Source organism: Polypterus senegalus, chromosome 14 (genome assembly GCF_016835505.1).
Source record: "Polypterus senegalus isolate Bchr_013 chromosome 14, ASM1683550v1, whole genome shotgun sequence".
Classification (NCBI taxonomy): domain Eukaryota; kingdom Metazoa; phylum Chordata; class Cladistia; order Polypteriformes; family Polypteridae; genus Polypterus; species Polypterus senegalus.
In genome coordinates this window covers 4,591,013-4,605,357 of record NC_053167.1, presented here as the reverse complement: position 1 = coordinate 4,605,357, position 14,345 = coordinate 4,591,013, and positions in this window count along the sequence as shown.

Below are 14,345 nucleotides of genomic sequence, written 5' to 3'. Positions count from 1 at the left end.
TGACATGTGATGCTTGGCTTTATATTGTTAAGCCAAAATAACTCTTGAGACAGTATTCTGCTGCCTTTTAGTGGATGAAGTAACATCATGCTGCAAAAAATGAATGTTTCTTTGCTTTATGCCACTTTATGGTCGATCTACCATTTATTTGTACCAACGTTGCTGGAATAAGTATTCAATACAGAAACTAGTAACGTTGAAGAGATGGCTCACAGAGTCTTTGTTAGTATAGCTGGATAAACCAGAAAACAGCAATTCAGTTTCATTTCGGCTGGATTCCCCAGCAGCAATTTATGATGGTGGTAAGGTGATCGATGAAGAGTTTGGTAGCCATACTTTCCAGATTTTGATGCCAACTTCATTTCAACTTATTAATTATCTAGAAAAGACAAAGGTGGGTAACTGTGGGATTTTCTTTAAAAAATGGGATCAGAATCACACCTTTTAGATTAGATTAGATTAGATTCAATATTATTATCATTATACAGGTACAACAAAATGCAGTTTAGTATCTAACCATGGAGTGCAAATAGTACAATAAAGTGCAATAGACAGCAAGGTTCAATAAGGCAGCATACAAATAAGAATATGCTGCATTTCTGTATGATATATGAATTTTACAGGTATTAGTATATACAGGGAAGGGTAAATAGCTATGAATACTGATCAGTAAGTACAGATACAAGATATGAATAATTATAGATATATGAAATATTTTTTATGTATGGAATAGATATTCGTAAACAGGTGAAAATATACACAGGGCACCATCAGACGGTGTGGATATTTAGAAAAGTAAGCTATTGAGTGGTAAGGGCTGAAAGTTCAGAATGGTGTTATGAAAGTAACTGTTCCTGAGCCAAGGCTCCTGTAGCGCCTCCTTGATGGAAGGAGGGGAACTGTCCATAGTTGTGGTGTGAGGTATCCTTGATGATCCTGCTAGTCTGCTGTCACAGACACCGTGTAAGCTGCAGGATCATCAGCAGTGGGATTCCGATGATGTGCTGGGAGGTTTTCACCACCCGTGACAGTGCAGATTCATCTTGAATCCAGCCTGCAGTCACTTTAATGCTGTTGAAGCTCTAAGCTGTAACAACTACCTGCTCTCCAATTTTAATTTCATGAGGGAATCAGTCTGATTGGCTGGAAGAGGATTCGAGCAGGCTGACAGGAAATTGCTGGGGTATTATTTCTATTTATATATCCATCCATTATTCCTTCCTTCCATCTTCCTGTTCTCTGAGCAAAGGAAAAGAACGTTATAGTAGATTAGCTGACATTAATCATGACTTCATTTTTATTACACAATGAACAGAGACAATGCTACAAAATGATGTGGGATATAATTTACTTTTAATGGCAGTCAGTTGAAGATCATGCAAGTAGAATTTCACACATAGCACCCAGTGTTTTTTCACTTTTTTTTTTTCTCTCAGTGCTAAAGCAAACACTTGGAAGCTAACACTTTCCAAGGGACAAGGAGGTGAAAAATTCAATGAGAGATTGATTTTGTAATTTGGACCGAATATCATACAAAGAAATGATAAATATGACAATCCCAGTCTATTAAACGTTTGATAATAGGGCAGAAAAATTACTTTCAAAAATAATCTGATCAATATTAATAATCTGAGGACAGTGTTTGCACCTCCTCATATTTAGGCTACTTCTGTCAGATTTTCATTATTACCTTTGGAATAGGCTTTGGCAACAAAATTAATTGTTCTTCCATTAGGTGCAAATTTTATGGACAATAATATTCTCAGTCTTACTCCATCAAAATTAAAGGCCCAAGGTGCACAAGTCTGTCCTGGCACTGTCCTGGCAGTACTGGCCACAAAGGAGGACCCCTCTGGAATGGGGGACATTTTATTACAAGACCCTCTTATGCACACAGGGACAATTTAAAATTAGCAGTTAAACCAACCTTCCTGTCTTTAGGATGTGGTTCAGGGAAAATCCACTTTGACAGCAATTAGGCACGAAATCTAAAATCCAAAACACAGGGTCCATGGCACAACATGGCCAGTCACTTAGTAACAGCACCATGATTTGCTACTGCCTAGTTATCCATACAAAAACATGCCATACTGCCAAAAAATAAAACACCAAAAAAAATATAAAAAGACATGATTGGCAATAAAAGAGACCACACATATGTAAAACAACAAATACCATTATTCTCAGACCTTCACAAGTAGGTCAAAAAATCCCTTTATCTCTTTCACATCCCATAGTTATTTTTTCCTTCCACTTTAAGTGTTCTGCTGAAACCTATCTCTCGAAACACTGAGGACTCTGCCATTCTCTACACCGCTGTTGTACTTAAGTCCAGGCAATCAGAACTATTCCCAGACTACCTTGCATTCTTTAAATACCGTAAATACTCATGTAATGTATAAGTCAGGACTTGAAACCCGAAAAATCGATCATAAAATCACGCCCGTTCAAAAATGTGACATTTACATTTTTTTTACATCTTCTTGCCTCCTCTGATCTCTCACCACTATCTCAGACACATCGAATTTTGTTGCAGCAGCACAGTTACCAATTTCTTTTGCTACTTCAACAACGTTTAATTTAAAACCAGCTTCATATTTTCTTCTGATCGAACACTCCATTGTAGATAAGCGATGCTCTTACGATAAAGGTTTATGAGGGTGTGAGATACAAAAAACACAAAACAGTGCAAACTTCACTTAGGAATAGTTTGGGTATTACTGTGTGTTCATATAGGCACAGTACATAGAAAAAAAGGCCGTGTCCTCTGTGGTTACTCTCTCAGGTGGGCATTAGCATATCATAATCACCAATAGTGTGAGTTTTCCACATTTGACTTATACGACCGACATTATACAATACCAAAAATTACACTGTAAAATGAAATCCTGACTTATCCTCAGGAGAACTTATCTGAGAATACGGTAATACAAAAATAAATTTGTGGGTGCCATCCTGCTTACTTTTGCTGTGAGACATAGAAACCAAATCTATTTCCTGGCATGACAACATAACCACCAAAAGTTCAGCATCCCATAAATAATAATTCTAGAGACCACAATGGGACTCTCTGATGATCAGACAAATACCAAAATGGTACTTTGGTCAGTTAACTCCTGCACAAATTCAACTGATACCTCACATTTCAGTTTTCATTCAGAAACCCAGTCTGTATGTGAACTAGTTAGATAGATAGATAGATAGATAGATAGATAGATAGATAGATAGATAGATAGATAGATAGATAGATAGATAGATAGATAGATAGATAGATAGATAGATAGATAGATAGATAGATAATGAAACTTTCAAAATAACATATTTTCAAACCCGCTTGATTAAATATAGGGTCATGAGATCCTGGAACCAACCCTCGAAAGGTACTCACCCACTACATACAGAACTGATTTATAGAGTAAGTTCAGTATTTTTCTGCTCAAAGTTATATCTTCACAATGCATTTGCCACATGAAATTGTGTTCTAAAGTTAAGTGTTTTTAATACATTTTTTAAAATATCTTGCCCTCTTTGTGTTTTACAATGGATGGTATGGGGAACTGAGGAAAACCTTAAAAACATCCATTTTTTTTAAATCCGAGACAGCTGTCAAGTATTGAGCTACACCTTCTGTGCTTTCAATGCTTATTTGTGACAATAAAAGGAACCTGGAATATAATCATTTTAACTCATATTCCTATTCCTATTTGCTTGTACAAATTCTCACATAAATACATAATTAAATCAAAACAAAACCAACCCTGAAAAGTTTACTGTGATTTGTTCTGTCAGAAGGAAACAACACCCCAAGGGTGGTGAAAGTTTGTTGTGCAGTGTCATGCATGCATATCAGTGGGTCACTTTCTGGGCTCATTAGGGTTGGTAAGCATTACCACTCTGTGACACTAGAAGATGTGATCACTAAGTGTTTTGCCTATTTTTTCACCCACAACTCTAAGAAGACACACGATGAGGGCAACTGACTCTGTCCCTTCTGGTCCACGAGCTATAAGAGCAGGGCACTCCCAGAAGAAGGAGTCTCATTTGGGAGATGAACAGCCTGCTAGATGACGCGACGACCCTGAAGCCTAGCCGTTCCTCAGAGTGTGTTTACTCCATTTGGTGACTTATTGCATTTTGTGCTACTTATTATGCCATTGTGCATCTGTTATTTTGTGCACTTTATTATTTCAAGTAAACAGGGTGGCCCAGTCAGCATCCCAAAATTTCTTTTGGACTCTTGAATTCCTATCAGTAGATGACAGCAAGAAGATTAAATGCTGTCTTCTTGCATTGCTATCGCACATGGAAGGTCTTATTTTAAAATGTCTGAATCTCATTAAATTTGTATTGTTTTTGTTAAAAATGACATGTATAAACTGTTTTACAATGTGTGTGTAATAACAAGATCAGTACTCGACAACTGTCTTGTCTTGAAAAATGGACGCATTTGGTAAGTTTTTAAGTTTTTCCTCTCTGCCCCATACACTACAATGTAAAGGGTCAGCGCAGGGTAGATAAATATATATATTATGGCAGATGGCAAGCATGGTCTACCCAATACCTCCCCCGGGACGCTAGATGCCAACCCCCCCTGGGTTGCAGCAGTGCCTCGGACTCCTGCAGGGTTTCATAGGAGCTGGAGTTTGGTGCAGCCCTTTTGGGATCCGCAGAAGCCACTGAGCCCTTATGGGCAGTCCCTCCGCCACACCCAGAAGTGCTTCTGGAAACAAGTAATCAAGCATCTGGAGCACTTCCAGGTGTCTTATAAAAGGAGCCAGCAGCCACCACTTGAGGAGCCAGAGTCGGGAGTAGGGAGACAAAGCTGCCAGTGAGGAGTGGAGGATTTAAAGTAGATTTGTGCTTGTGCTTTTGTGTGTTTGTGGGACTGTGCTGTGCCTGAGGGACACAGGGAAGATGTGGCCCCCGGTATCAGTCTGTGTTGCGTTGGCGCTCATATAGCACCTTTATTACAATATATATATATATATATATATATATATATATATATATATATATATATTTATTTATTTTTTTAATTTATGGAAAGTAATTAGAACACAAGTTTGTGGGGCAAATGCATACGTGTTTGTGAAGAAATAACTTTGTAGCGGTCGCAAGGATGATAAGAGTCACAACGTCTGAAAGCAGTGATTTGTATATTTTATTACGGGGACCCCAGAAGCATACTCAACCTTGACTCAGCATGCATACATCCACACAGAGAGACACAGAAGAGACTCAATTAATTGATAAATAATAAAAGTATATATTAAGCAAATAATGAAAAAAAAGTAATTAAATAAACAATGCATATTTAAAAGCTGTCCCCAATTCCCTGATGGCGATAATAATTTACAGAGACTTCACAATGAAACATGACAAAGCATTTAGCAGTAGACGATAAACAATCAACACTTGCGACGCAGTCCAAAACACACTCCAGTACAACAGGTGCAGATAATGGAGAGAATGAATCAAGATGTCAAGTGAACAGTTTCCTTAATGTTATGAAAGTTTTGTCCTACCGTGTTCCAGTTGTTATGTGAAGATCTGAAGTAGTTGGGAGCACTCCTGGACGCAGATGTTTACCAACCCAAATAAAATTGCATGAATGAGCAGACACAGGACAAGCACATAAATCCAGAATGAAATTGTAATCCATTGTTGTATCCATCTGGTTGTATTCCAGCTGTTTGCAAAGAGCATAGATGATCGCAATCCCCACAGCATCTTTTTAGCTCCTTTTAAAAGAGCGCACCTAATTACCTTTCTTCCTAGCAACCCCAGTGCCACTTTGGAACTACTCACTGGTGTAATACTATGGGGCTGCTGGGAGTTGTAGGCAATTTAAGTAGAACTGCTACAACTTCAACTTTGAAAAATATTAAACTTATCCTTTAATCCAGCTCACTTGGTTAGCCTGCTTTCATTTGAAGTATACGATTTTTCAGAAGGAGGGGAGCATGGAGGGGACTGTGATTGAGGTTAGCTCAGATTTTCAAAAAATGCATGTATAATTAATGGTGGTAAAGGGTTCTTTTTGTTTTTGAAGATAAAGCATGGAGAGCTCAGGGTATGTTTTGAAGCTATTGCTGCCTTTATAGATATTTGAACAAGTCTTAAGGATTAGCCCTTTTAAATGGGAGATCTCACGACCAGTTAAAGTTGAATCCTTTAATCTGCACTGTGGGTGCCAATGGACCCTGTGCTATTCTCCGCACCACATTAAAGACACTAGTTACTGAGCCACTATGCAGGTGGTAAACTAACCCTGCACGACGTAGTTAGCAATGAAGCCCAGGGGTACTGCTCCCAGAGGGGCTCTTTATTAAGTAACACGTCGTACTGCTTTCTAAATCAAACTAAGATACAGCAGCTTGCTACAAAGATCGCTGAGAACCCGGGGCAGAGCAATGATGCAGCATCTAACAAGCTTGTACAACAACATAACAGAATATATGCACACCGTCTTAAAGGAATACTCCACCCAAAAAGGATATTTTTGTGTCATTTGCTTACCCCATGTTGTTTGTACTTAAAAAATAATAAAGAATGTCCTGTTTTTATGGAGATTGAAGGTAACAAAATTATTGATACAATAGGCGTAAATGTTGAACGACAGGAAACTTTATCAGATCTATGAAGAAAATTTCTAATTATTCTTCTTAATTTCAGATATTTTGCATAATGGTATTTAGTTTTATGCTGAAAGTGCCCTAAACACATTGTCACACATGCACGAATAGGGGACATCCAAAGGGCCCGATGGAGCGCAAAAAAACAAAAGGTGGGGGATTAAGTAGCACCCAGGTATTAAAGTCTTTTCCAGCTACAAAAGATGACTCCAATTCCGGCTCCCAATAACTACTTCACTTCCGGTCTCTTCCTGATGACTTCCTTTCCATCTCCCGATTATGATGTAGGATCCGACTCCTTCGATCATCATCACACCCACCAAGATTTCATTTCCTGTTGTTCATTGTATTTCCAGCCATGTACCCATAAAAGCACTGCAAACTAATGCGACTGTCAAATGTCTGCTTTATGCATCTTTGACCGTGACTTCAGTCAAAAACCGAATCAAGAATCCACCAACATTATACAGGGCATTCCGGCAATTGTGCTTTATTTTATCACAACTTGAATTTTTTTATTAAAAAAAAATGAAATAAACCATTTTCAGATAATCTCTCATGAATGAAACTGGAGAAACGAGATGGAGCTCTTGAATTGAAGACCCATCTCTCCTCATATTCTCCAGTCAGGAGGCCTGCCCAGTAATAGCTCATTCATTGGCTACCATCCACTTCATATGCTATTAACTGTGTGAACTGTGGCCTGAAGGACGTGTATAACTGGAGAGTCAAAGGTAAAGAATTATGAGCGAAAGGAATCAGGTGGGAAGTATGCCTTTAATTTGTACTCGTCTGAGATGCCTCGACAAACAGAAGATCAACTCATCTCTGCCATTTCACAAAGCTGAAAGTGCAGAATTTGTGACGTAATGACCAACGAATGAGGGGACAGGCAAGTCTTTGATTTCATACTCTGCCATTGTGTAAAAACAAAATTTTCTTGAAGTGTTTTTTTTAAGAATATTTTAAACAAAATACACATGCTTGGAGTGTACAACCAGAGAACTGACAGGTGGGTTATGCGAGACAAGTAATTTGAGGTTTTTTCATAAACATTTTTATATTTGCTGTTGTTCAGCATTGGCCCCTATTGATGCCTGTTGTATCATTCATTTTGTTACTTCACTCTCCATAAAAACAGGACATTAATAATTTTTCTTGGGTCTAATGATGGGTGCGGCGATGCATTTTAATCAGCACATTCTCCCAAACTCTAACTACAAATAACACCTGGTACGTAAAAGATAAAAAATTTGATCAATTTCTGGTGGAGTATTCATTTAATCCAATTCAAGAGAGCAGCAGGCAGGGTTTAAAGTGGGAATCAGCCACACTGGGTGCCAAGCATGTACCACATCCAGACACGGCACCAGTCCATCCCGAGGTCCACTCACACTCACATCCATACAAGAACTGCCCAGTTAACCTACTGTAGCGTACACGTCAGTGACAATTTGGGAGGAAACCTTCACAGACATAGAGAGAATCGGCAAAGTTCCCGCAAGCGACAAACTGGTACAGGATTTCAACACTACAAGCTGGATCTCTGAGGCAGTGTGAACCGCTGCGCCAATGTGCCATCCTATTATACAATGGATAGATGGATTCATTTTTAGCTTTCTGTACATTTCACTCACTAGCTTTTTAAATTAAAAAAAAAGATAAAGTATAAGAGTGTTTGAATTTGAATGCGTCCCAAGTCTAATTTTGATTTTTTTTTGGTGAAACCTCTCAAGCATTGAGATGAACAAAATGATTAATAACCACCGGCAGAACATTAAACACAAATAATGTCGTACTCTCAGATGGTCAAACTCCTCGTACATGTCAGTAAAAAATAAATGTTTACAAGTGAGAGAAAGACGGCCATCACAGCAGCCCAGGTTAAAAGTTAAATGCCTAAACTAGCGTAAACATGCTTCATTTATACTTAAAGTTCCATTCTCATGAAGCCAAGATCAGCTCAGGTCTGAAGGCATGTGTTTCTTCATAAGAGAACCTCTTTCATCTGCTTTTGTACAAATATTTTTCCTGCATAAATAGTAGGGAGACAAGATGATATGAGCTGGAACGTAACAGCACTGACACAGCTTGTTGGGAAGAGCAATGTAATCTAGAGGCTTATTTACTGAACCGCTGGCCTCTAAATTACGTTGTGCATTAGCTGGCCCGGTCCGCCGCTCAGCCATCCCCACTGCTTTCCGGATTCATTGATTTTGCTTCAGCAGCGGCTAATTGAGCAGAGCTTCTATCGCTCAGTTCCATTCAGTGACACATACCTGGTGGGTATGAATGAATAGAAAGAATGACTTAGGTCTGCCGAGCGTATACTTTTCCCATAATTTCATCAGAATGGGCGATAAAGCCAAGGGCAACCATAGCAACAAATCAAAAACGGCAGTGGCTGGGTGGTGTAGCCAAGCGTCTGCGCACTTAGCAGTCATGACAAGCATTTTCAAAGCAAGTCATAAAGCAAATTACATTTTTTTCTTTTTTTTTTGGCTCGTGAACAATAGGAAAACAAAAAGACAAAAGAGGCACACTGGACACAATCAGTCGATTGCCTTTTTAATCTGATGAAAATTTTAAGATGGATAAAGCCTTCTGTCTCAATTATCACCCGTGATATCTTCCTTTTCCTTCCATCAGCAGGGTCTTTGTCTTTCATGGTGCTGTTTAATAGCTGTCTGTTCACATGAGAGGCGCTTACCTGATATTTTTTTCTATGATCTCACACAGGGGGATCTGAGAATAGCTACAGTTCACCATGTTCCATTTGCGATTCACCTTGTCATAATCAAAGAGGGGACTTATGAAAAAATATTATCAGTGACATTCTCACTTCCCGCTCAGACTGTGCTTAAGACATCCCACTAATCTTTTAACTTCCCCTGTCGTCGGTCATTTCATTCCCTATTTTTTAATGCTCTCGCTATATTGTGGCAATTCTTTTGACCAACTCCAGATTCTACAGATCACAATCCCTTTCGTCCGTCTCCTTCTGTATCCCAGTGTAAAAATTGAATGGCTTTTAGCCGTCCACCCCATATAACCAACAAAGAACACAAAGGATTTAGCCTGTAACCTTTGGGCTGGACGCATCTCATTGATCAGTAAAGGAAAGGCTTTAGTCTGCAGTGTATTGCCATCGTGCATGTGGGGACGATTTGCCGGAATTTATTGCAATAGCTATATTTAGGCTGTTTGGCGCCGAGCTTTGTGTGGAAAATATTGTGGGTGTAGAGTTGGAAGTTGCTTCCGTTTTTTTCACAATAAGGACTTATTGAATAAAAGAGAAAAAAAAAACACAAATCTATCAGTGTCAGCGACTGGAGTAGCTTCAATGTGTTACCATGACAACAGGCACAGAGCTGCAGCGTTTTTCTGTTTTTTATGATGATATTCTCCTCTTTTTGTTTGTTTATGTCTACACTTGTACCAGAAATCATTTTTGCTTGGATCTGTTCACCATAAAGATCCTTCATAATATTCTAAAATAATGTTATTTAGAATCCTTAATGGGAATGAATTTTCAGTTTGATCCCGTGGGCTCCAATTTACTGTGCTGAATGCTCCTGTTCCTGAAGCCTAGAGTGAAATATCTTTCTTGAGAAACTGCATGGCTTTAAGGGTTGCGAAGAAGAAACGTATATGGTCAGTATAACACAATATTACACCCCACAGCTACTAATTGCCTTGTCCATGTTAGACTGGTACTCTCCCAGTATACATTCACTGGTTACTCCAACTTGTCCCCATAAGACTGTGTGGTTGAAAAAGGCAAGGCAGGTTTCCACAGGAAAATGTTGGAGTGCCAATCTTGTCATCACTGTTTAATACAGTCAAATAGGATGCTCACCTCTATAATAAGAAAGCAACCGCAAAAAATGCAAGGCAGGCCAGCTGATATGTCGATAGTCTTCACTTGGTTTTACGGAGCTCCATTCTATCATTTGTTTAAATCAGAACTGACCACATCCTTCCAGCAGCAGCAGGCTTTAAAGATGGGGGGACAGTAGGGGCAGTGAGTTAATTATTCTCACTGGCCATCTTCTCGGTGCTGTGGTGGGAAAAGAAGAGAAGAAGGTTAGTTTGTGCTCCCCCTCTTGGCCTGGGGTGGTAATACCTGCTTCAGATGAACCCAGAGGGTGACCCACAGACATGAATTAGGATCCGGTGCATGAGTGGACCTTGTGATGGAGTGGCAACTGAATTAAGCAGGTCACATAATTGATTGATGGTTTCATAATGTGTTAGACAGGCAGAGATTGAGAACGAGATGCAGTATACAAAACCCTTCCAGGACTGTTGAGTTAACCTCAGCCCGTCTTGGGTGTCAATTTAGAGAAATATTTTAGTCTAACAATCCAGGGAGAAAATTCTGAAAATTGAACAACCAGTGTAGATAAATTAGAAACGACAACAGAGAATGGTTGGAGCATCTAATGTCCAAGATAAAATGCTTTAAAAAGTAAAGGTGAAACATCATGTGCGATGTGTCAGTGGCTCTTGAAGCCTAAAGGTAGCTTCCGGAAGGAGATGAGATCCTTCTCTTGCAGAACCCAGGTCCTCATTTGACTTCCTGTGTGGAGGCTGTTTACGTTGAACAAGAACTTCCTTTTATGGTGTCTGCTTCTTTCTTTGCTCTGCCCTCCTCTCTTCTTTTTCCCCACCACCCATTTACATGCTGTTGACTCCTCCCCATACAGTCTGTTGGGCTCTCCAAGCCAGGTGCTCCACTCCCCATGTACCATTGGCCAACCCAACGTATTAAGTCATTCCAACATTATCAGAAATGAGGAAAGGTGCAAACTCACAGTGACACACACACACACATATTCTAGATGACCATTACAAGTGGAAGTTAAAATCCAATAAATAAATATCCATAAAACCCAAGGTTAAAAGAAACAGGAAGCAGCCTTCTAAAATCTCACAAGCCCAGGTGCATCCCTTTAAAACTGACACTTATCCTATTCTGACCTCGCAGCACAGAGAGATGTCTTCTAACAGGTGCATTCCTTGGGGTGTCACCGAGCCTCCGTTCCTTTGGACCCCTGATGCCATCTTTGGCCCTGCGGGAGAGTCTCTCTGGAGTACTCTTGTTGCTCCTGCTCTCAAGCTCGGTCCCCTTGAGCACCAGCCGCACGTTCCTCTCCCGGGGTTCAAATTCCCATCCTGATATGTAAAACCAAAAGAATTGAAAGTGAGGAACTAATTTGAATGACTGTGTATGAATGTCCATTCAAGAATACATTTTTAAAGTACACTGGCTTTCTAAAAATGTGACAGTGCACTGTTCAGCAAAACTTAATCGATTATGTTTTTAATGTTAGTCAAATAAATTTGCATTACAATAGAAGCACATAGTGCTATATTTTTCTGAACATTTAAATAATTTTTTTATTTTGGTTTTCTGCATAAATCAGCCGCAGTGCAATTAACTGAATTAGTCTCAGTCTATCAGCTTTATCAATGTAAATGACTATTAGTGTGCTTTTGAAATGAAGATGGCTTTTGTACTGTACACTCACAGCTGTTATGTTGTTTAATATCTTAACTGATTTTATAATGTTGTCCCTCACCCTCACCTTATGTGAATAATTTCTATTGATTTCTTAAAATGGTTTAGATAGATAGATAGATAGATAGATAGATAGATAGATAGATAGATAGATAGATAGATAGATAGATAGATAGATAGATAGATAGATAGATAGATAGATCTAGCATAGTGGAGGTAAAAAAACTGTATTTTTTTCCCATTGAATCACTGTTTAAGAGGGGATTTCGGAGGAGTGACCCCATCTCCTTTGGGTGTGTTCAGCCCCCCTGTTCACTATAAGCACAGTATATATATACTTATGGTAAAACCATGTATATATATATATATATATATATATATATATATATATATATATATATATATACTGTATATATATTGTGAACTTGAACCCGGACACAGGTAGACGGACAACATAGTTCCACACTCTTTATTTACAATAATATTTACAAAACTGTGCTCACGTGCACCCCCAGTGCCTCTCACACCGTTCCCCCAACTGTCCAGGCCACACAAGTCTAATGCCTCTCTCTTGGCCGCCTCCTGTCCTCTTCCACCTGACATCCATTCATGACTGGAGGGAGGCGGCCCCTTATATGGGAACCCGGATGGGCTCCAGCTGCTTCCCGGCAATCTCCTGCAGACACACCCCCGTGTGGCGGAAGTAACGGCTGCGCACTCGGAAGCCCTTCGGGTGTCCCCAGTCTTCTTCCCCCCAGCACTTCCTGGTTTGGCGGAAATGCTGGGCTCCAGACTTCTACAGGCACCGGAGCGCCGCCCCCAACATAACCAGGGCGGACGCCCCCTTGCGGTCTGGAGGAGGTACAAGCCCTCCTCCGGTCCTCCTGGGCGTCCTGGCCGGGCTCCAGCCCCAGCCGGGTACCACACGGGATATTCCGGCACCGGGGCGCCGCCTAGCGGTGGCCATGGGTCCCTACAGGGCTGGGCTTCCAAGCCCTGTACCCGAGACCCTAAACATACCCAGGACGGACGCCCCCTCGCGGTCTGGAGGAAGCACAAGCCCTCCTCCGGTCCTCCTGGGCGTCCCAGCCGGGGACCACAATATATATATATGTATATATATATTGTCATAAAAACGAGTCCAAGACATCATAAAGGTTTGGGGTAGCCACACATATATTGTTTTTCCCAGTTGCAAATGGGTTATCTTATCAAAGAAATGATGTGCATCTCACAGAGTCCAAAACAGAACTGACTATAGTAGGCCAAGATGGAGGCTTTAAAGGTCTTGAGAGGAAGTGACGTCAAAGGTACCGGAACCAGAAGTGACGTCATCAAAGGGGCCGGCTTCGGAAGTGACGTCTTCAGAGGTGCCGGAACCTTGCAGGATTTCCCGGGAAAGGTCTGTAGGGAACTGAGAAAGACAGTCAGTGCACTCCGCCGCCCCCTGGTCGGATGTTTTATTGCAATTACTTGAGCCCTTTAGCTGCCTCCTACTCGCACGTGTGTGACAAGGCCCCCCCCTCAGCCCAGACCCATCGGGACGGGCGTCCTGCACCGAGAGCTCGTGGGCACGAGAGAGAGCATCAGCGTTGGCATGGAGAGAACTCTTACGATGAATAAGCGAAAACTTGTAAGGTTGATGGTCAAGAAACCACCTAGTGACCCGTGGATTTGACTCCTTGTGAAGGGCCATCCGCTGTAAAGGAGCATGATCCGTCACCAGAGTGAACTCCCGGCCCAAGAGGTAGTACCTCAACCGCGTAATCGCCCATTTGATCGCAAGGGCTTCTCTCTCCACCGCTGCATACCTGGTCTCTCGATCCAACAGTTTCCGGCTCAAGTACATGATGGGGTGTTCAACACCATCAAAGCTTTGGCTCAGCACTGCACCCAGGCCTGTGTCCGAAGAGTCCGTCTGGAGAATAAAAGGGACAGAAAAATTAGGAGCTTTTAATATTGCATATTAAAATAATATTTATATAATATTTAATATAATACAGCGTCCGCCTTGTCAGTCCATACCACATGATTAGGAGCCCTCTTCTTTGTAAGATCAGTCAAGGGCGCCGCTCTCTCTGAAAACCGAGGTACAAACCGGCGGTAGTACCCGGCCAACCCGAGAAAGGCTTGGACCTGCCTCTTGGTTTTCGGACGGGACCATTTAACAATGGCATCTATTTTTG